The following is a 20,045-nucleotide window of genomic DNA, read 5'->3' as shown; positions in this document are numbered from 1 at the left end:
TTAATAGGAATTCATAATTCATGGGAGAGTTTATGTAGAAATATTTTCTTTGTAGAAATAGTTTCAGAATATTGTTATAGTGTGTAAGAAGAGGACGTGGAGGAATTTTCTGGAGCAAACCAAGTAACCTCAGTTTAAATTCGAAAACTTTTGAGGGCTGCATTGTCTTGTGCTAAGAACATCCTTCCAATAATGGGAAAACAGGTTGAGTGGAATCTTTGTTAGACTTCTCCTTAGAACAGCTTTTTCTATAGCATGTCTGTCTCAGCCCTTTTAAGGAGATTTGCTTGTTCTACAATCTTGTTGAACAATAGTGTCCATTGTAAGGGGTCTCTTGACAAGGACTTCAAGATCAGCATTTGTAACAGGTCTCTGGGGTTTTCATATTTCTCTTTTACAAGTAACAGGTCATATGTAGCCCAGTGGGGGTTTGTTGTAATCTCCCCTTTTATAGGTAATAAGCTGGAGACAAAATAGAGTTCCTGACCCTTCTTCCAACAGTCATTCATCCACTGTCTTTGTTGCCAGAAACTCAGTGTCACTCAGTGAAAGGGAGGCAGAGAAATTTGAGTGATTGTTCCAAGATCACATGAGAACTCCCATCAGAACAGGAAAGGGGGGGCCTGGAGTCTTGGCTGATCAGACGTGAGCCTCTCAGGCCCCAGATCTGCCATTGTACAGCTCTCTCTGAAGCACTGGGTGTTGCAGGTGGCAGCATCTCAGAATACATGAGTTCATTTGATTTCCACCTGTACTGATGTCCTCCTTGTGGTTTGGTTTTATTTTAGGATATTATTTGTAGTTTGGAGATGGAGAAGAAAAAGCATGTTGTGAACTAGGAGCCTGTAGGAAGCATACAGTTATTTTAAAGTGAAACATGAGCACATTTTGCAGTCAGCTCTACCTGTTGTGGTGAGCTCAGATATGTGAGGTTAGCAGTGTCTGCTGTGTGGTATTTAGTGTGCTAAGTTATGCATCATAGTGTCAGACTCAATTCTATAGAAGTCTTTTAGTGTACTTTTTTCTCTGAATTTATTTCCAAGCTTTACTCTCCATTACATCCAGCATTAGCTGATTTAGCTTTCTAATTCCTATTAGATACCATCCATACACTGAGATAATGATTGTACCAAAACCTGGCAACTTTATAGAATGGTGATAGACTGTTGAGTGCCTTGTCACATTGCATTATAGATGTCTCTGGAGCAAGATTACGAGTGCTGGAAATACTGGAAAGCTTCAAATATGAAAAATCCATACTTATTAACTGCATTTCCTTCATAAGAGCACTGCCATTCCTTTCCCCTATGACTACCACCACCTCACACACACACACAATCGGGTTGATCCTACTCTGATGCACAGGTATATTTTGCTTTCCCTGCATAGGCAGCCATGCCGGTATATAGTGTATGTCCTTCCCCACCACTCATTTATTTAAATTTTGTTGTTTGTGTGTGTGTTTTAATTTATGTGCATGAATCTGGGCTCGGCATTGCTGCCTAATTATTTTGTGCTCAGTGTTATGTTTATGATAGCTATCCATGTTGCCATATGTAAATCTGACTCATTGCATTACACTGCTGCATAAATTTCCATCTTTTGAATATACCAGAATTTACTTACCCATTCTCCTAGTGGTGGACATCTGCCTCCATCTCTTGGCCTTGAAAGTCATCGCTACCTAAGACTGCCCAGCCCAGCATCTGCACCCTCGTGGAGGTGTACACAAGCTTACACTGAAGCACAGGCGGAGAGAATGCCCAGGTTTAGCAGATGTTTAGCATCTTGAAGGTGAAAATTAGTGCTGCCAGTGTGATAGAGAACTTTTGGAGCCTTAAAATACACACATTTTGTATAAAAGATGACATTCAAAGGCGAGGTTAAGATTCCCATTAATTATAAACTGCACTGTCTGAAGATTCTATTTCTGTAGTAGCCATTTCCTTTTCTCCTAATGGCTCTGCAGGTGTTGGTGACTGTCGCTCCTTGCTGGGCGCACGGTTCCCGGGGAGGAACCTGAGTTATCTGAGGAGTTATCTGAGGAGTGGGCAAAAGTAGCACATAGAATGCTATTTAAAGAAATTAATTATTTTCATCATGTAGCAGGTACTTAAGTAGGTTTTTTAAATGTGAATATTCTCTTTGCTTTTTATCTCCATGCAACAGAAATTAGAGTTAACACCATTCTTTGTTCCTATGGCACTTGGACCTTGTTCTACAATCACTGTGCTGGGACACATTGCTCTGCAGAATAAATGCTGCCTTGTGGACCACAGGTTATCATAATTCATTTTGTATATATCTTTTTCATCTTTGTGCCCTAAGACCTAGAGTCAGAGTCTGGTGCTCAAAAAATGAAGAAAACAAAAAGTTTGCAACCGGTGTTTGATTGTTATGTTTGGACATTTTCTGTGCACAGCTGACTTGGGAGACTCCAAGGAGAAGCTCAAACAGGCAGCACCCAAGCAATTCTAGGAGCGGCTCTCAGATGGTAAAAGGGGGAAAGAATAAGCAGCCAGTCCGATCAGTTACATTCAGCTGGTCCTAAGAGGGATCAGTGGGACAGAGGATGCCCAGGGAGATGGCCCTCTTTTCCTGCCCACCAGCTGATTTCCAGTGTGCATCCTGTCTCCCCCTCCCCACCCCCCATTCCTTGAGCATTTAAATGCCTGGCTGCAGACTCTCTCTCTAATTTCTCTAATTCACATCCCTGCCTGTCCCTCACTACCATAGCAGCCAACTTGTTTAATCTCTCTCCTCCACTGACCTGTCTGCCCCCTGATCTCAGCCCCTCACCTCCGGGCATACCTTTGACCTTGGCACTGCCATATTAGCCATGTGACTGGCCTCAGTTTAAATTCCTAATCACTAACCTCAGTGGCCCTCCCTGCTGTCTGGCTGTCATGCATGTTTTCTTGGCCCGTTATTTTTCTCAATCCTCTAATACCTCCTTCCCCTTCATCACTCTCTGCTGATGACCTTGCTTCTCACTCTGCTGAGAAATTAGAACCATCAGAGGAAAACTCGCATCATCTGTATTAGTTGTACCTGTGTCCATGTGTTTGACCACCTCTCCTGGTCAAACTGCAGGGAAACTATCTGTGCCCCACTGCGGACACCTCCACAGTGGACCCCATTCTCACATCTCTCCAGCATGTGCCCAGCAGTCCCCCCTCTCTCGCCTACACTATCTCATTCCTTCTCTATGGGGTCATTCCCACCAGTGCACAAACCTGCCATTATTTCTCCCATCTTGACCTCACATCCCTCCAATTTTTTCTCCATTTTTCTTTAAAGAAAACTCTTCTAAAAAAGTTATCCATAATCATTGTCTCCAATTCTTTTTCATTTTCTCCTGAACCATCACTACACCAAAATGCCACTTCTCAAGGTCCCTAGTGCCCAGCCGGCTGCTAACACACAGTCATCTGACTTGCCTCCTCTCTCCTAAAAACGCCTTTGATTTGCCTTCCAGAACCCCGTATCACCTGCTTTTCCCCCGCCACTCTTTTTCAGTGTGGCAATTCCACTCCTGTGTACATGCCCAATAGAAATGAAAACATGTCCACACAAATATTTGCACATAAATGTTCACAGCGGTATTTTTTAGAATAGCCCCCAAATGGAAACAACCCAGATGTCCATCAGCTGACAAATGGATAAGTAAAATGTGGTTAATCTATACAATTGAGTATTATTAGACAGTGAAAAGAAATGAATCACTAATATATGCTATACAGTGTTGACGAAACTTGAAAGCGTTATGCTAAGTGAAAAACCAATCACAAAAGACCACATATTTTAAGATTCCATTTATATAAAATGTCCAGAGTAGGCAAATGAAAGTAGACGACTGCTGAGAGCTCAGGGAGATGGAGGATTGTTAAGCGATGATGGCTAAGGTAGAACACCATCTTTTTGGAGGTGTAAGGAGAATGTTCTAAAATTGATTGTGGTGGTCTTTGCACACTTCTATGTGTATGTACTAAAAACCTTTGAATTGTATGCTTTAACTGGGAGAATGATATGTCAATAAAGCTGTTTTTTTTTTTTTAAAGGTGAATACATTTTCAAGCTTAGAGAGTGTTAGGGAAACCTGTTTTAGAATTGCCCTGCAGCCCATTTTATTAGTAACAAATCTTTAGCGTTTGAGGGTAGATTTTACTTTCAGAGTAGGAAAAATAATTTCATACCAAATCTTAGAAGTTTACCCAGTGGCCAAACTGCCTTATACAGTTGGGAGAGAAAACCACCAACAGCAGAAAGCTTTCTTTCTTTCACTTGCTCTGGCTGCACATCTGGGAGTTCCAAAACCTTTTTGTGATTTTGCAATTTCAGTTCCCTGGAATAAGGATAGAGCCTCCTGGACTCATTGCTACCAGTTTGCTCAGTAAGCCAGCTCTGAGACAGATACTAGTATGCAGGACATTCATTAGGGGAAGCTCTTGAGAATCAAGACCCAAAAAGAGAAAGAAGCAGGAATGAGCAGGGGAAGAAGCTGGGTGGCATTGCAGTCTCATCAAAGACCTCAGCTGATTCCTCAGGCTGGCCCCGCAGAGTTGTCCCAAGTTGGGACAAGGTGGCCAGGCTTTTGGACTTTGCTCCTCATGAACTAGCCCATTGAGTGTGGGCTGCTTCAGGGGCAGGGGGTGGCCACCCACAAGGTGGGTCTCTTCAGCTGAGAGAAGCTGGGGGAATCAGTCCTTCAGTCCTGCTGGCGCATGTGGATGGCGTGTTCCAGCAGTCCCTACAACTCCCTCACGTTCTGAGTGCTGCTCCTCTTGAGATTCACCTCTTGAGAAGTCACTCTTTCTATGAGAATGGACCTAGGGACCATAATTCAGAGCAACCTTGATGTTGTAAACTTTAAATTTGTGCTGTGATATGCCTTGAAAATTAGGAAAGTTTCTTCTTATTCTACTACTGGTCTTAATTTTAAGGCTATATAGTATGTCTGCTATTAATACTGTGTATTATAAAACCTAAGCAGTAGAAAAGAATGCTCTTCCTGGCCATGTCAGACATCCTGATGGCCTCAGTCTCCTAAGCCCCACTCTCCTTGCCTGGTGGGATCAGCTGAAGTGTCGGGACTCCTGGATAAGCTCTGTTGCTGGCATTCCAAGCATTAGGCAGGTGATTCCAGCCACCTGATTTTGTGTCTTTGCACTGTGGCAGAGCCACCACCCTTATGGTCCCTGGAGTGCACCTTGGCTTGTCACCATGGCTCATGATTTAAGGGTTACAAATGTGTGTTTCTCCAGTGTGATTTAAAGTCTCACTTGAGGGTCCAATTAAAGTAAATGAAGTAAGTATATAGTGAAATGAAACTGCAATCTCAGGATATCATTTTGCTTCACAGGCCTTAGAGAACATTTCCGGGCACATACTTATTAAATGTTGCTTGATTTTTTTACTTGTCAAGTGATCAAAATAATTGTTGAAAAAACAAAACATACTCCAAGTAAAACATAACTCTCTCTACAGATTGCACTTCCTTTCACAATTATCAAATCTGGCTTAGAAACAGCTTTGTGCGTGAAATGTGCTTCTGATCAGGAGGAGAACAAGCTTTACAAGCTTTCTGGTGGGTAGCAAGCTTTACAAGCTTGCTGCCAAGTGGGGAATGCACAGATTTTAGAGCCGAGAGAACCTGGGAGTGTCTTTAAAGTTCATCATTGTAAGGGCATCAAGCTTTAACGCTGGATGAGATGTGTTCTCTGATGACACAGGCATTGCCAAAGCCTTGAAAGACAGCTTTCTCACACCAGTGACAAATGACAACCTCATCACTCAGTGTCCACAACCTGTGAGGAGCCTCTTCTGTTAGCAACTCCCCTACAATGGAGATTGTATTTTAAAAGGAAAGGGCTATGTGGCATTCAACTTAATTCTTCTTTAACCTTTTAAATGATTTTCTGCTATTCATGTAGTCTGATTGGCATTTTTTTTTCAAACCACTGTGTCATTAATTGGTGAGAGGAAGAGGAAGAAAACACTTTTCATGCTTTTGTAGTAATCAGGTATTCTTATCTCTCTCATTGTTTCAATGGTTCTCATAACATTTATTTTCCTATTGCTTTTTCCTCTATACATTTCTTTTTCCTTTTTTTTTTCTTTTTTTTTTTTTTTTTTTGGAAGCACCCACAGCATGTGGAAATTCCCAGGCCAAGGATCTAACCTATGCCACCGTAGCAACCTGAGCCTCAGCAGTGACAATGCCAGATCCCTAACCCGCTGTGCCACAAGAGAACTCCTTATACCTCTTTTAGATTTCAGCTTTCCATGAACCTTTTAAGTCCAACTCCTCATTTGCTTGACTGATCTTGGGAAATAGCCCATGTGCACAGGCCAGAGGACCAGGCTCTTTGTGATGATGATGGCTCCCTATCGTCCCTGTGTGTGCATCCTCTGTGTGCCAGGTGCAGACCCTGGTCAGGAGCACGATGTGCTGGTCTCCCAGGCACTGCCCTGCCTCAACTGTATCCCTCAGGACCCAGCAGTGACTCACCAGAGTTACGGCCAGAAGATGCTGTGAGAAGCCTTCAGAGAAGATTCCCATTCATTGTGTTATTAAGACTGAGGCAAACTTTGCGAGGTTTTGTCTTTTTTTTTTTTGTCTCTCTCTCTCTCTCTCTTTCTTTCTTTTTTTTTTTTTTTTTTTTTAAGGGCTGCACCTGAGTCGTATGTAGGTTCCAGGCTAGGGGTCGAGCTACTGGCCTGAGCAACAGCCACAGCAACACTGGATCCAAGCCGCATCCGCGACCTATACCACAGTTCATAGCAACGCCGGATCCTTAACCCACTCAGCAAGGCCAAGGATCCAACTGGCATCCTCATGGATACTAGTCAGATTCGTTTCTGCTGAGCCACGACAATAACTCCAGCTTTCTCATTTTTTGAACAAATATTTGTATGAATTAATTGGTTAATAATTTGAGTTTCTAGTCTTTGTACACACTCTGTACCAAAGGATAGCACACCCCGGCCAAAGGACAAAAGCCTCCTGCTGCTTTTGATGAAGTTAATGAAGTGATGTTAGCACACAGCTGCCCTTTCACGCTACAGGGAATGGCAGAGTTCCATAGTCAGGACAGAGACACAGCAATAACGCTTAAAATATTTACTGTTTGGGCCTCTAAGAAGTTTGCTTACCCTGCTCTGGACTAAGACAATCTATTGTTTTGTTTTCTTTAGAGAACTAATGCATGCATATGGGGATGGGAGGACAATATCACAAGGTCCAAATAATATAATAAAGTGAAAAGCACAAGTCTCCCCTGCACCATTCTTTTTTTTTTATTAAAGTATAGTTGATTTACAGTGTTGTGTTAGTTTCAGATGTCCAGCAAAGTGATTATTTGTATTTATACTTTTCAGATTCTTTTCCACTTTAATTTATTACAAGATATTGAATAGAATTCCCTGTGCTATACGATAGGACCTTGTTGTTTTCCTATTTTATATATAGTAGTTTTTATCTGCTAATTCCAAGCTCCTAATTTATCCCTCTCCCGCTTCCCCTTTGGTAACCATAAGTTTGTTTCTATGTTGGTTAATCGGTTTATGTTTTGTAAATAAGTTCAGATGTATCATTTTTTAGATTCCACATATAAGTGATTTCATATAATATTTGTCTTTCTCTGATCATCTCTAGGCCCATCCATGTTGCTGCCAATGGCATTGTTTCATTCTTTTTTGTGGCTAAGTAATATTCCATTGTATATATGTACCACATCTTCATTATCCATTCACCTGTTGGTGGACATTTAGATTGTTTCCATATTTTGGATGTTGTAGAATAGCCCCTGCGCCATTCTTATTTTCACTACCCAGAAGCAATTGCTGCTAACACTTCCTGGTTTGGGTTTCCCCCCATAGTCATCATTATAACTTTAAGTAAAGTATTCCTTTTCTTGATCTATCAACTTAGATGATACCTGTTGCCATGAAAGAATTACTTATCCCACTTATCTGATCTCCCACTTTGTCCTCTCAATTTTTATTATAATATTACTTTGTAAATTATTGTAGAGATTGCCTTATAGCTTTCAAAAAATTTTAAAACACGTGTCTCTTGATTTGTCAGTTTTAGGTAATGTTGTGTCCTCTTCTTAAAGATGAGGCTGTTAACATAGTGAGTCTTCCTTTGGTTTCCACTGCCCTTGCCATCTCCCCATGTTTGCTAGCTCCTTTATTATTTTCATACTGAAAATTATAATGGGATTGATTATAATTATAATTATAATCCCAGTTGATTATAAAAGCAGAAGAGTGAACATTACAATATTACGAATATTATGTAGTGTTTAACCAATTAGTGTTATTGAACCTGAAGAGAAGGAAGTAAAACCCTAGGACTAACACTTTGTTTCTGAAAAGAGAACCTTCTAAGCATTGGAATCCAAAGGATCATCTTTTGCTTCCTTTTAGCCTCTTATGAGTCATGATCAGATACTATTGTTTCTTATTTTCCATGTCATCCTCTTAAATTCCATTTTCATTTTCCTGGAGTAATTCCTTGAGTAGTTTTTTCAGATAGCACATATGGGCCATAAACTTTGAGTTCTTATGTGCTCCCCCCAATGTCTCCTCAACCATGTGACACTCTATGTTGGTCGGGTTGGTGAGAACAGGAGCTACCATGGCTCCCCTCTGCTGGCGTGGTCTCATGCAGGTCTGTTCTCTAGAACAGAACGCCTCTCCTACAGTGGGAGGTTCTAGAGGAGGAGATTCCCCAGAAGGTTCAGGAGTTGGGAACACACTGGCCACCCAGATATTTGACTGGCCACACTCTGAGTCTGAAGAAGTTGACTGTCTGCCATCCTGGACAACAGTACCCCTCCTTGTTTGTCTTTTTTTTTTTCCCTGGAATTTTTGGCCTGTGAGTCTTTTAATCGTGGAAAAAGGACATAGCATACAGTTTGCCATCTTAACCATTGTTAACTGTACAGTACAATAGTGTTAACAATATACAACAATATACACATCATTGTACAACAGATCTCTAGAGCTTTTTCATCTTGCAAAACTGAAACTCTACCTTCTTAAACGACAGAATAATATTCTCCCATATGTATATAATGCATTTTCTTTATCCATTCAGGCACTGATGGACATTTAAATTGCTTTTAGTTGACTATTTTGAGTAATGCTGCAATGAATATGAGTATACACATATCTCTTCAAGATCCTCTTTTCTTTTTTGGGGTAGGATATATACCCAGAAGTGGGATTGCTAGATCATATGTAATTCTACTTTTAACTTCCACTCTGTTTTCCACAGCAGCTCTTTAATTGCTTTGGCTAGCATTTCCAGTAATACCTTGAATAGAAGTAGTAGGAGAGGTCATCCTTGCCTTGTTCACAATCTTAGAGGAAAAGCTTTCAACTTTTCACCGTTGAATATGATGTTAGCTATGGGCCTTTATATATGGCCTTTATTATATTGAATTATTTTCCTTATTTTCTTCTTGTTGATTGTGTTTATCATGGAAGGGTATTGAATTTTGTCAAATATTTTTTCTACACCAATTGAAATGATAGTTTTTCCCTTCATTCTGTTAATGTGGTAAATTACATTGATTCCTTTGCATATGTTATACCATCTTTGCTTTCAAGAAATTAAAACTACTTGGTCATGGTGTATAATCCTTTTAGTGTGCTGCTGAATTCCGTTTGCTTACATCTTGTTGAGGATTTTTGCATCAGTATTCATCAAGGATATTGGTCTTTAGTTTTCTTGTAGTAAGTTGGTCTGATTTTGATATTTAAGTAATGTGGACTTCAGAGAATGGCTTTGGCAGTGTTCCTTTCTCTTCATTTTTGGGGGGAGAGTTTAAGAAGGATTGGTATTAATTTCCCTTTATATACTTGATAGAACTCTCAAGTGAAACCATCTGGTTCTGGGCTTGTCTTTGCTGGGAGGTCTTTTTAATTACTAATTAAATCTTCTTACTAGTTATGTTTCTGTTAAGACTTTTTATTTCTTCACGATTCAGTCTTTGTAGGTTGTATATTTTTAGGAGTTTATCCAGTTTTTCTAGGCTATCCAATTTGTTGGCTTATAATTCTTCATAGTAGTCGCTTATAGTCCTTTTTATTTCTGGCACAGTTATAATGTCTCTTCTTCATTTCTTTCTTTCTTTTTTTTCTTTTTTTTTTTTTTGTCTTTTTGCCATTTCTTGGGCCACTCCCGTGGCATATGGAGGTTCCCAGTCTAGGGGTCTAATCGGAGCTGTAGCCACCAGCCTACGCCAGAGCCACAGCAACTCGGGATCCGAGCCGAGTCTGTGACCTACACCACAGCTCATGGCAACGCCGGATCGTTAACCCACTGAGCAAGGGCAGGGATCGAACCCGCAACCTCATGGTTCCTAGTCGGATTCGTTAACCACTGCGCCACGACGGGAACTCCTCCTCTTCATTTCTGATCTTTGTTATTTGAGCCTTTTTGTCTTTGTTACTCAAGTTAAGGGTTATTTGTTTATTTTTTTCCTCTTTTCAAAAACCTAATTCTTGGTTTCATTGATTTTTTTCTATTGCTTTTTATTTTCTAATTCATTTATTTCTGTTCTAGTCATTATTATTTCCTTTATTCTGATAACTTTGAGTTTAATTGCTCTTTTTGTAGTTCCTTGAGATAATAAAGTTGGGTTATTGATTTGAGATACTTCTTTTTTTAATGAAGGCACTTAAGATTATAAATCTCCCTCTTTGTTCTACTGAGTCCCATAAGTGCTGGTATATTGTGTTTTCATTTTCCTTTATCTCAAAATATTTTCTAATTTTCCTTGTGATTTCTTCTTTGGCCCATTTGTTGTTCAAAAGTGTTTTGTTTAATTTTCACTTATTTTTTAATTTTTCAGTTTTCCTTTTGCTCTTGATTTCTTGTTTTATTTTATTGTTGTCTAAAAAGATAATTGATATGATTTTAGTCTTCTTAAATTTATTAAGATTTATTTTGTGGCCTAACAGATGATCTATCCTAGAGAATGTTCCATGTGTGCTTTCAAAGATTGGATGGAGTGTTTTGTGTATGTTTGTTAGGTCCAGTTGGTCTATAGTCTTGTTCAACTTCTCTATTTCTTTACTGAGCATCTGTCTAGTGCTCTATCCATTATTGAGAGGGGATATTTAACTCTCATACTATTATTGCATTATCATCTACTTTTTCCTTCAATTCTGTCCATTTTTGCTTCACATATATGGGTACTGTGATATTCTTAATATATAATTATTATATCTTCCTGGTGAATCAACCCTTTATGATTGTATAATGTCCTTCTTTGTCTCTTATCTCAGTGTTTTACTTAAAGTCTATTTGGGGGGAGCACACCCATGACATAGAAGTTCCTGTGCCAGGAATCAGATCTGAGCCACAACTGTGACCTACACTGCTACTGTGGCAGTGGTGGGCTCCTTAACCCACTGCATCAGACTAGGGATTGAACCCATGCCACCAGAGAGACAATGTCAGATCTTTTAACCTGTTGCACCACAGTGGGAACTCCTCTTAAAGTCTATTTTGATTGATATAAGTATAACCACTTCTGCTCTTTTTTTGGTTACTATTTATATGGAATATCCTTTTCTGTCCTTTTACTTTTATTCTATTATGTTCTTACATCTAAAGTGAGTCTCTTATGGATAGCATGTAGTTTGATCTTGTTTTCCTAATACACTCAGCCTCTCTATATCTTTTGATCAGGGAATATAATCTATATATATTTAAAATAATTACTGATAGTAACAAAATTATTATTGCAATTTTATTCATTGTTTTCTGTATATCTTATAGTTACTTTGTCTTTCTCTTCCTCTCCTGATGTCTTCCTTTGTGTTTTACTGATTTTTTTTGTAGTGACTTGCTTTAAATCCTTTCTCATTTATCTTTTATGTATTTTCTACAGTTATTTCTTTGTAGTTATCATGGAGAGTACATAAAATATCTTATGTTTATAATAACCTATTTTAAGCTGATGAAAACTTCAGTCATGTACAGAATGTCTGTTCTTTTATATATCCCCTCCAATTTATGTTATTGATGTTATGAATTATGTAATTTTATAGTTATAGTTATTTGTATGCATTTATCCTTTAGATTCTATCCAAGAATCAAAAGTAATGTACACAACACTATTACTGTATACTTTATTTGTCTCTATATTTCCCTTTACCAGAGAGCTTTATATTTTTATATGCTTTTGTGTTGCTGTCTAGAATCCTTTCATTTCAATTTGATGGACTCCCTTAACATTTCTTATAAGGCAGATATGTGGTGGTGATGAAATCCCTTCTTTATCTGGAAAAGTCTTTTTTTCTCTTTCACTTTTGAAGAATAGTTTTTCTGGATATAGTATTCTTGGTTGCCAGGTTTTTACTTTCAGTCCTTTAAATATATCATCTTATTTCTTTCTGGCCTATGTATTTTTCTGCTAAGAACTCCTCTAATAACCTTTAGGAATCTCCTTTTTATATAATGTGACAAATGTCCTGCCACATTCAAGATTCTCTCTTGTCCGTTGACACTTCTATTACAGTGTAGCTCAGTGTGCGCTTCTTTGAATTCATCATAGTTGGAGTTTTTTGGGTTTCTTCAATTTGGATGTCCATTTCTTTGCTCACATTTGGGAAGTTTTCAACCATTTTTTTCCTCAAATCAGCTCTCTGCCTCTGTCTTCTCTTTCTGAAATTCCCATTAATGGTGCTTGCTGGCATCCATTAAGTATCTTAAGCTATCTTCATCATTCTTGATTCTTTTTTTTTTAAATTTTTGCTCTTCTGTGTTAAAATTTCAAATAACCTGTCTTAGAGTTCATTGATTCTTTCTTCTGCTTGAACAAGTTTGATGTTGAACCTATCTCATGAAGTTCTCAATTCAGTTATTGCATTCTTTAGCTCCAGAATTGGTTTGATTCTTTTTAAATAACTTCTGTCTCTTTGTTGATGTTTTCATTTTGTTCAGGCATCATTTTCCCAACTTCAGTTAGTTGTCTGTGTTCTTTTGTAGTTCATTGAGCTTCTTTAAAATGATTGTTTTTTGCATTCTTTGTCATGTAATTCATAGATTTCTGTTTCTTTAGAGTCAGTTTTTCGAGATTTATCATTTTTCTTTATTGTGCCATGTTTCCCTGTTTGTTCATGTTCCATGTTTTTTTGTTTTTGTTTATTTGTTTGTTTGGTTGAGATTTGGGCTTTTGCAAAAACAGCAACCTCTCCCAGTCTTTACAGACTATTTTTGTACAGACAAAGTCCTCCATCAGTCAACCCTGCTAGAGATTCTTGGAATGTCTCAAACCTTTTCTGAGGATGTGTCTTTTCTGGGTTTATGCATGTAGTTTGCCAATTAGGAAGGTCTGCTTTTTTTTTTCTTTTTTTTCCCCCCAGGAATTTGTTATCCTTTCTTCCTCTGGTGTCTAGCTTCAGTACTGTACATTCTTTGGTATTTCAGTAACCTTCCAATCCCTCCTTTGTCCTCATTGCCCTCCCCACAACCCACCCAGTCATCCAAAGTATACAGGATCCTCTCTAGTGCTCTGAGTAATGTGACAGCAACCAGTTCCTAGGGAAGTCCCTCAAAAAGCTGGGACATTGGATATATGTTCCACTCTTCAGTACCTCTTGAAGGAAAAGCCACAAGTTGGATGTTTTATCCCAGTTGTGCTGAGCTGTGCCAATTTGGAGAAAAGGTTATCATAGGTGAAATCCAATAGCTTTTCTTACATAGTTTAGTGTAACTGTTCTTGGCTTTATGCTTGCCTAGAGTACTGTAGCTTCTTAGTTGTTTTCTGATGTTGTCACAAAGGCTTTTTGAACTGTATTTTGCTGTTAAGTCAGTATCTCTGTAGGGGGACAAGATTTGAGCTTCCTTTCCCACCATTTTTCTGACAGCACTCTGGCCTTCAGGTCTTTAGTAGGAGTCTAGCACAACCTTGGGCTTGGCTTCTCTTTTGGGTCTAGTGACCCCACACAAGGAGCTCTCCCAGAAGATCACATGCTTTCTTTAAAAAACAGCTCTTTGGCTTTGGTGCAAGAGCAGAACTATGGTCATTCTGTTACAACATGGCATGAGAAAGGGCTTCATATGGCCCCACCTTTTCTGAAGGCAGTTCTTTAATGCATTTACTTTGATACTGACTCCTGGTCTGAATGCTTTCCTTTTGTGGGGTTGAGTCTGACATTGGCCTCCTTCTGAGTCTCCTTTGGGAGGACCTGTCTTTGTCTTGGTAGACTTGAGCAGCACTTTCCACTCCATAAGTCCTATATTCAGAAGTTCTGGCAAATTCTCATGTTTTCCAGTCTTGTTCTTTTTAGACTATATATTTCTGTTATTTCAGGGGGCCCTGGGGAAGTAGAAGTAGATGTGCCTGCTTGATCCACTATCTTAAAATGAAAATCCCTGAGGGATTTTTTTCCTTAAAAGCCTAGTTCAATAATTTTTTTCAATCTCATCTCACTTAATCATTTTTTATTAATTGCTACTTGGCATTTAATTTGTCTGACAATCAGCAGAGGATGCATTTTTGGAGAGCTTTCTTTTATTCAGTGGGCTCTGAATGGAAAAAGGTAACATGGCAGACATACACTGTAGAAATCAAATTAGCTTTTCAGAATTCCAGGAATTCAACTCGAATTTGCATTTTCTATTTCAAAAGAGACAGGGTTGGGGACACACTGCTACAAACACAGCTGCTGCTGTCAATCATATCATGAATTCTCTAGTTTTTTTAAAATAAAGTGGTTCCACTCACTCTGTGTGCACCTGGCAGGGAACTCCCAGGAGTCTGACAGCCCTGCAGTAGCCACAGGTAAGTGACACAGTGATGGCAGAGTGAGCAGTGCTTTACCACTGGCACCAGAAAACATGTAGCTCCTGAGTGCTAATTTTCTCTGGCTCTCTCCTTTTCCCCTTTCTCAACTGAGGCACCCTATCTATAATCATTGCTTGAAGCATATCGCTATGGATAGCCAGCTTCTTTGTATTTATTAGTTTCAAAATTCTGCCCATCTCCCCACCCTACCTCTTACTGTTTCTTTTCTCATTTACTTTGTTCAGGATAAATTTTGTGAGTTTCACTTTAAGAGAAAATTATTGGTGAAGAAACATAATCATGGGCCATAAAATGTCTTCTCTTTTCAAAAGCCAACCCAATTATTCATTTCAAGTGTGTTTTTTTTTTTTTTCAAATCTGAGCAGATTTGTATTTTATCTTAGGTTTTCTTTTATTTATGAAAACAAGTAAAAATAGCTAAAATGCTTTTTTACAATTTTTTTCTCAGTTCAGTTAGCATAAAGTAGTTCCCAGCCTTGAAACAGATTTTCTGTATGGAAAATATAAACAAAATTTTAAAAATTGATCCTTTGAAACACAGTGCTATAAATGTGATTTAGGTTTCTAGGCTAGAGTACAGAAGCTTACTTAATCCATTAAGATGCTCAACTTGAATTCTAGATCCTGGGTACAAGAACCCAGTAAGAAGAAAGGGGGGGGTCTAATTTATCTTTTCCTGATTGTTCAGGGTTGGTTCCTCTCCGTTGGTACCCTTCTTCCTTGCAGCTCATACCCTGCTATTGAAGCTGCTGTGGTGTCTTCTCCCTCCCACTCCCAAGTACTCAAGACTATTTGGGGTGAGAAAGTACAGAGAGAGAGCATTTGCCAGCACTAGCTTATTAATTAATTAATCAGTGTCTGTGAATGGTGATGCTCTTTAATGCTCTGGGGGGTATTTTCAGTTTTTAAACATGATATTGGTGAAACTTCTGAGAATTTAGCGAAGTGGAGGGAAAAATCGGTGTTTTTCAGTTTTTAAACATGATATTGGTGAGACTTCTGAGAATTTAGCGAAGTGGAGGGAAAAATCAGTGTGACAGAAGATTTTGAGAGGCAAGGTGGACGAAGGGCACCATCTAAGCAGCCTGGCCTTGCATCATTGCTCTTTGTATTTGTAGGATGTATGAATACAAAGTGAGGGCTTTCCCCAGCTTCCTGGACTCACAATTTTTAATTGCCACACTCTCTGAGCTGCAGGTTGTCTGGATTGGGTCTGTTGGTTGGGCATGTGGGCAGTGGTGACCAGGTGGGCTAGGAGCCTGGCAGGGCACATGTAGTTCATTTGCTAAGTGGGGAGTGGAACCCTGTGTTCTTTTTCACTTAAGTGCTTTTTCCCATACAAAAGTAATGCCAGGAGTTCCCGTCGTGGCGCAGTGGTTAACGAATCCGACTAGGAACCATGAGGTTGCGGGTTCGGTCCCTGCCCTTGCTCAGTGGGTAAACGATCCGGCGTTGCCGTGAGCTGTGGTGTAGGTTGCAGACGCGGCTCGGATCCCGCGTTGCTGTGGCTCTGGCGTAGGCCGGTGGCTATAGCTCCGATTCAACCCCTAGCCTGGGAACCTCCATATGCCGTGGGAGCGGCCCAAGAAATAGCAACAACAACAACAACAAACAACAACAAAAAAGACAAAAGACAAAAAAAAAAAAGTAATTCCAGTCTGTTAAAGACTAAAGAGAAAGAGGTTGCCCAAAGTGCTGCCATTCAAACAAAATTTCATTGCAAAAATGTCGATGTGTTTTCTTCCAACCTAGTTAATGAAGTTGGCATTTTTATTTTGTTCTTTGAGGCACTCTTTTTCCTGCTGAGGATTATGATGATTTCTTTTGAGGAAAGGATACCCACTGACCCACTGATGGTTTGCAGTTAACTGTGTGAAAGCACAGTGAGAGCGCTATGTGTAATTCTTGCCTGTCCTGCCTCACCTGAAGTACTGAATCGCATTTTCTAAGCAATACATTTCTTTTCAAATTCTTATCTTGAAGGCCCTTAGATGCTTTTGTCCCTCGTGGTCAGCCCCTCCCTCCTTGACAGGAAGCGTGTCAGACCACCTGTTTGTGGCTGAGCCCTTGCCTGGCTTGGCTGCCTGGCTCTGTGCCTTGGAACACTTTCCAGAATCTTCACCTTTGAGCTTTCAGTTCTCTCCCAGAGCATTTCAACATGTTCAGGACTTAGGCTTTTAAAGAACAAACGCCTGGCTGGCCCAGGCCTCCCTGCAGGTACCACCTGGTCCTTCCTGTCTCTGATGCAGGCAGACTCTCTGAACCCTGTTTTCAGCCCTGCCCTCCCCCTGCTTTGCCTGCCAGTCCCCTCAGCCAGTGGGAATCCTGCTTCTGCAGCCACTGAAGCCACTCCCTCCAGAGTCCTCCTGGGGCTTAAACTCAAATATTCCTCCTCAGGCTTCATGTACTTGACCTTCCAATGCCCACCTTGACTGGCTCCTTTCTTTCCCTCCCCTTTGCTTCTATACCTCTGGAACGTCTTGGATTTCTCTCAGTCCCCACCTGCTTCTTTTCAAACTGCTTTCCAGGCCCTCCCTGGGCTCGTCACACACCTTTGGGTTCCCCCACTTCCATCCTCTGCCATTGTCTTGCCTCACTTTTTCACTGCATAGCCTTGCAAACCTTGTCTACCCCTGTGGCTTTATTTGCTACTTACACACATGCATCAGTGAATCCAAAATCCCTGCCTCCAGCCCTCCTGTGAACTCGAGACCCCTCTACCTCACTGCATGCTGCACATGTCCACCTAGACACTCTGTAGACATCTGAAAATGTATAGCCCCATAGGCTCCTCTCCCCTCCAGCTCACATTTGAGCTTATCATTTCAGTGTGCGAGTCATGGTGGCCTGTCTGCTAAGGAGTCCTCCACTCACCCCTGGACCCTCATTCCCATTGCTCCTCTACACGCTCAGCTCCCCCTGTTGACTTGCCTGCACTTCCACACTTGTCCACTCCCCTTGCCACAAGTAGGGGAATCCAATCGAGTCACTCCTGTGTGCATACCTTCTCCCTCCTCAGCCCGGTCACTGGCTCCTCTGTCACTGGGCTCCTGGTGGCCTCTGCAGCCCCTCTCTCATCGGCATCCCCATCCCTTTGTACATTTGTCCTCTCTCTGGAAACACTTTGGCTCCCTTTCCTTGCCTAGCTGAGTCCTTCTCATCCATCACGTCTCTGCTCAGACTTCCTTCTTTCAGGAAACCCTTTCTGACCTGCTGAAAATTGGGGTACCTGGTGGTCCAAGCTCCTGGTCCCTTGTGGGTACCTCAGCAGTAACACTCAGGTATGGCATTGCAGTGGCCTGTCATTACTCATCTCTTCACCTAGGCTGTGAGCCAATGCACTGTCTCTCACTGCAGTGTCCTTCAGCGCTTACCTGTGCCCAGTACACTAGCCACATGAGTAGCAGAGGAACACAGCACTCCTTTCCCCTGGCTTTTGGAGGTGCTGACAGCCAGCTGAAGAGCACTTGGCTGTGTGGTTTGCGGGGGCTCTTCAAGGAGTAGGGCCTTGGAGTTGTTCAGTGGGAAGTAAAAAGCTTGAAGTAGGTATGCTAGGAACTTCTTTTGCAAATATAGTTCAAAAAATGATTTTTCTTCATATGGGCTTCTAAAAGCATGTATTATAGAGTATCTTTAAGAAAATAAACTATGAGAACTACTCACAAAAGCTTGTGGCTTCTTAAGTGTTTTAACCATGTTAAAATGACTTCCTGTTTTAACTAATATTGTCTAATGAATACCAGCTTTGTTTTTCACTCAAGAGAGTTTTATGAGCATCTCATACGGAAACCATGAGCACTGAGGTCTGTGGCAGCCTCTCCCAGTCACCCAGTAGCCAGACCTGGTTCCACAAGAATAGATGACACATCTTACAGGTCCCCTGTATGCAAGGGAAGACCTCGGCAGGGTCGTCTATCTCAGTAATTCCCACTGAGACTCCAAGAGGAGAAAATGGGGACAGGTTTTTTTTTAGGACAGATGGAAAGGGGCCAGCGACTGGGTCATGCTGGGGCTCTGGCAGCTTGAGGACACAGTTTCTGAGAAGTACAGGAGACTTCTTTTCATGCACTAATTCATCTATTTCTTGTCTCACATTTCTACAGAAAAGATTTAAGTGTTATATAAAGTTATATCTCACTACCCCAATGGAATGAAATAATGATATGGTATAGCTCTTTCTGAATTACTCATTTATTCTTGAAGATTATATCTAGGTTCCTGTTTATCCAGTTCACTGAGTTCAGATTGACAACATGCAATGTTCTCTGTGTTATCTTCTTATTTTTACACTATGGACACCTAATCAGTGTCTCCCAGTGCCTTCCTTGGTCATGGCAGTCGCATTTCAATGAGGACTGCTCATCCCAAGTCCAGTCCAGACCTCCTGTTAATATCAGGCAGTGCCTGGCCTGCCCTGGGGTTCTGCTGATTTTCAAGTCTTTGTATTGAATTACAGCTTGTTCTGACTCGATGCTGGTTTCCTTCATTATATCTTGCTTCTCCCAGGAGAGAGCCACATGTTATTTATCCTTCCTCCTCCTTTTGAAAATATCACAATAAAGAATTCACTTATTTTTTTCTTCAGCTATTCTATCAGTAATTCAATGTCATATTTCTTAGAGGCTGTTCCATCTCCTTCACTGCTTTTCTTAATGCCTTTTAATTACTTCCCGTCTTTAAAATTTATTTGGCTGCTTTTAATTTTTAGTAATCCATGATGTCATCACAGAGGCAACTTTATTCCTATGATGGTTCAGGTTTCTGTGGGTGTCAGTGCTGGGTCACAAGATGAAGAGAGAAATAGAGAAACATCAAGGGTCCAGACTATGCATCTGAGGAGCAGGCTTATCAGGGGAAGCAGTCCTGTTGGCTTGTTTCTACAGAGAAAGAAGCATAATCATAAGCCTCATATTAGTATATTGTAGAGAAGCCGTTTTTGGTGTTGGTGTAGAAGGGAAATAAAATAGCCAGGTTCTAAATTGCCCCAGTTGCAATGGATACACTTTACATAGTATAAAGGAGACACTACATTTCTGTACACTTTTCTGCCCCACCAATATATGGAGTCTGCAGCATGAGGTCAATCAATTCATCAATGTTAATCGATTGTCATGTCATGAAGGAAACTGCACTAGACACTACTGGGAATGCAGAGGATTCTCAGCTCCTGCTGTTTAAGGCACATGCATGTTTCATGTAACAGCTTAAAGC

At 40.5% G+C, this 20,045-nt stretch overlaps 1 protein-coding gene across 4 annotated transcripts in view; it reads left to right on the top strand.

Annotated features, from left to right (window-relative positions):
- The window catches only part of ANO10 (anoctamin 10), a 229,891-nt gene that overhangs the window by 147,967 nt on the left and 61,879 nt on the right, over positions 1 to 20,045 (top strand). The window lies entirely within an intron of this gene.

This window comes from Phacochoerus africanus, chromosome 1 (assembly GCF_016906955.1).
Source record: "Phacochoerus africanus isolate WHEZ1 chromosome 1, ROS_Pafr_v1, whole genome shotgun sequence".
Classification (NCBI taxonomy): Eukaryota; Metazoa; Chordata; class Mammalia; order Artiodactyla; family Suidae; genus Phacochoerus; species Phacochoerus africanus.
Note: the sequence above shows the minus strand (reverse complement) of the source record. Positions and strands in the feature narration are given on the sequence as shown.